Source organism: Medicago sativa, chromosome 2, assembly GCF_051527215.1.
Source record: "Medicago sativa cultivar Bolivia chromosome 2, Bolivia_mono, whole genome shotgun sequence".
NCBI classification, from domain to species: Eukaryota; Viridiplantae; Streptophyta; class Magnoliopsida; order Fabales; family Fabaceae; genus Medicago; species Medicago sativa.
Genome location: NC_140750.1, coordinates 18,829,444 through 18,833,313, shown reverse-complemented (window position 1 = coordinate 18,833,313; position 3,870 = coordinate 18,829,444). Strand labels below are relative to the sequence as shown.

Below are 3,870 nucleotides of genomic sequence, written 5' to 3'. Positions count from 1 at the left end.
GAGCTTTGAGCTTTCCTACACGTGAGTACATAATCAGCTTTCATACAATACAATAAAGCATTCAAAATAAATTTAACTTCAAATATTAAGACATACTTGCTGCAAGCCAGTCAATCAGCTTTTGAAACAAATTTTTTTTCACACGAATGTCATGAATTGTGTTGGGCAAACTTGCAGCTGCAACTCCTCATGCAGTGAAACATGAACTCATCCTAAAAAAAATGTAACAAAAATTATCATATATGAATGTAACAAAATTTATCACATATTGCAGTTGATATTCATAAAATGACTCAGCAATCTAAACTCTATTTCAACACCTAAACCTAATAAATCAACATAGAAAGAGAAGAGAAGTAATATTTCAACACCTAAACCTAAACCTAATAAATCAACATAAAAAATGAAACAAAAATTATCACATATTGCAATTGATATTCATAAAATGACTCAGCAATCTTAACTCTATTGCAATTGATATTCATATCGGAACCGTCGCCGACAGTATTTGAGAGAGAGAGAGAGAGAGAGAGAGAGAAGAAGAAGAAGAAGTAACCACGTAGAAAGAGAGAGGGACGAAAACATGATAATGTAAATCGCGATCGGAACCGTCGCCGAAACCTTCGCGTCGGCGATCGGAACCGTTCATAGTGTTCTAAATTTTAGTAAATGAACCCTTCATAGTGTTCTAAACTTGTCTTAAAAAAATCGTGTAAAAAAATTGTTCAAAAATTTTAATAAAAATGGACTGATGTTGTGATCCATTTGATGATGCTTAAGCCTAATAAAAGTGATCATTAGATAATGGACTTTTGGACACTTAATCTGATATGTGTAGAAACATGGTGTAGGCCCAAACACTAGGTCTATGATGCGTGGTGCCTAGGGTTGCAAGGTTATAAATAAAGAGGCTAGGTCCCCTTTGCCATCACTCTGACAATTCTGCTCATTAGTGGTTTGCCCCATCGAAAACCCTAAGTTCCAAAGCATGCGAAAGGCAAAGGAAGACTCTTGTCTCAAATATGGCGATTCCAGTAATCATGGTTTCCAAGTAAGTGTGTTCTAATTTCATATAATAACTCGATCTTTATGATATTGTTTACAAAAGAAGGGAGGATACAGTTTTCATGAAGGGGCTGAAGGGATCTGTTCGTAGGGGCAAAGGTTCTCGGTCTTATGAAGCTCATTATTTCCATCCTGATAGGAAGGAAATAGAGGGAAGATGTCCTTGGAGTGTTCAGAGGTTACATGATTTACATTTGAGTCACAAGGGGAAGTTTGTCCGGTATGAAGTTAAGATGGGCAATCAGGATGAGGTATCAGTGGGTAAGGTTAAAAAGTTGTCTCAAAAAGGTGGGAAAAAAAATACTGTATCAATCATCAAATTGAAGGTTTAGCACGATTATCGATTAAAGGTAGGCGTGAACTACATCTGTCTCTTAAACGTAGTAAAAAGAAGAAAGGGTCTAGTATAAATTCATCTAGTGTAGTTGAGAAAGTCAATGGTGTTTCGTTGTCGGTGGGAGCAGAAAATTCAGTGAGTAACGATGATTGGAAAAATTAGGTGATTTTACATTGTAACCGAAAAGTAGTAGCTAAGGATGTTCTTGAAGTATGCGAGGCTATTAAGTTTGAGATTCATAACTAGATTTCCTACAATCCCAAACTCATGCATTTTGATATGATCACATGATAAAATGATTAGATGGTCCACATTTAATTAACTTTGGTAATGAATATTGAGTTGTTCAACCTTAATTTGATTACGATTACTCAAATTAACAATTTTTTTGTTGTGTGAACGCAAGAAATCTAAGTCACTTCAAATCTTGTCATTGGTCCTAAATCGCAACAAGTTTTAATATATAATAAGAAATTGATTATATCATATTGAATGCTTAATATATTATTTATAGGTGTCTTACAACCTACAATAGAAACAATAGTAAGAGATTTGATTCTTAATAACTCTAATTATGCCTTATGTAAGCAAGATCTTGCTATACGACCGTTTCCTCCTTTAGGGTAGAAGCCACCAGGAACACTTTCATTACCACTTCCATATATAATCCTCAATATTTCTTCTGGAGTCCTTGAATATGATAGTGAAGATTCATCACCTGCGAGGATGGTACTACCAATGCTTCCTGAGGTCTCATCAATTCCTACGTCTTTCACACCCCCGTCTCCTAATATATCTCTAAGCGTTGAAATGCGTTCAGTGAATTCTCCCACACTCACTCCATAAGGTTTCACCTTCAATTCGCGACGCTCGAATAACAATGTTCGTATAACTGCATCTTGGCCTGCCTCTACTCCTAGAAGGCCTGCAACTAACTGATAAAATACATGCACCATGATTAATCACATAATTGCAATTGGAAAATGATGATTTTTTTTAGGTTGTGTTTGAGGCTATACCTGTCTGGAAGCAGCATTTTGGAGGTGTGGATTGGTTCCAACATATCCAGTAAGGCCAACATAAGGAATTAGATAAGATGCAAGCAAAAAGTTGATATCATTTGCATAAGGATCAAAGGGAGGGTGTAGAGGTTTTACAAAGGCCTTGTCAATAACCTTGGCAAATGTTGATTTGCTTAGATTTAGCAAAGGCCTAGAAAACCCTTTCACTGTGCTTTTTATGGCCCTACAATTAAGATACACAATATTTACTTTAAAATGTTAATTTACTCTTAAGATATATATAATAAAACAATATATACGATCAAATTATAAGATTTAAAAAGTATTAGAGAGAGAACCTTAAATGTCCAACTTCTTGTAAACCAAATTCAAATATGATTTGCTTGATCTTACGATCCTTTAGTTTGGCCACTCTGAAGCCACTGCATCCAATCCATGACCAAATGATCCAAATAAAAAGAATTCAGCCTCCAAGTACTCTAAGTTAAGAGGAAATTCAAGAAGATCTACGTCTGATAATGTTGTTTCTTTGGTTGCAATAACATTTGCGATGAGGAAAGCAAGCAAAACAACAATGGAGATAGTGACATTGGAAATGTAATGTGTTGCCATGTCTTAGGCCTTTTCCTATGATTATGATGATGGTGAGTATATTACTATATGATAATGCTCTTATATACAAATTTAGAGATCTTTGGTTCATTGTATCGGGTCTCAAAATATAATGTTTTTCTTGACAAACAACTTTATTCCTAAATATATCTATTTTTTTCCAAATTATAAGATATAGGTCATACTATTATTTTAAAAGATAGTCATAATTTATACTACTGAATTTTTTTATTATTTAATTTCCTATTTGGTTATAAAAAATATTACTATTTTTTTAAAAGGAAAAAATATTAATATTGTCTAACTTATAAAAAGAAAATCAATACTTTATATTATATATAAGAAAAGATTAGTTGTTCAAAAAAATATATATTATAAAATTATTATCATTCAAAAAGTATCATTATTATTCTAGTACGTGACAAAAAATTCAAGATATAATTTGCTTGCTCATAATAAAATATAAAATAAAACCATTAATCTTTCACAAAGTAAAGTAGGACACTTTAATCCCTAATTGAACATCGGAAAAAATAGTTTTTTATTTTATTTGCATACTTGATTTGCTTAGAAAAATATTTTGGAAGTGAATTATAAAAAGAAGCTTATTTTTAAATATCACATGAATTATAAAAAGAAGCTTATTTTTAAATATCACATAAAATTATTATTCCGATAAAAAAATATTATTCACTTAAAACTAAAATTTATCTATACTATATATATATAAAAAACTCGAGTTTGGGCTATCTTTTTCCTTTCCTATTTTACTATTAATTTAAACTACTTTATTTACTATTTTAGCGCTTTATATAATTAAATTCAAATTTTTAA

The 3,870-nt window shown here is 31.9% G+C and overlaps 1 pseudogene across 1 annotated transcript; it reads right to left on the bottom strand.

Annotated features, from left to right (window-relative positions):
- Window positions 1-1,866: 1,866 nt before the first annotated feature.
- Window positions 1,867-3,233, bottom strand: LOC146945200 (ferritin-like catalase Nec2; annotated as a pseudogene). The gene is made up of 3 exons (XR_015028162.1): window positions 2,763-3,233; window positions 2,422-2,647; window positions 1,867-2,337 (listed from the first exon to the last, which is right to left on the bottom strand). The product of XR_015028162.1 is annotated as a ferritin-like catalase Nec2 (transcript).
- Between the last annotated feature and the right edge of the window lie 637 nt (window positions 3,234-3,870).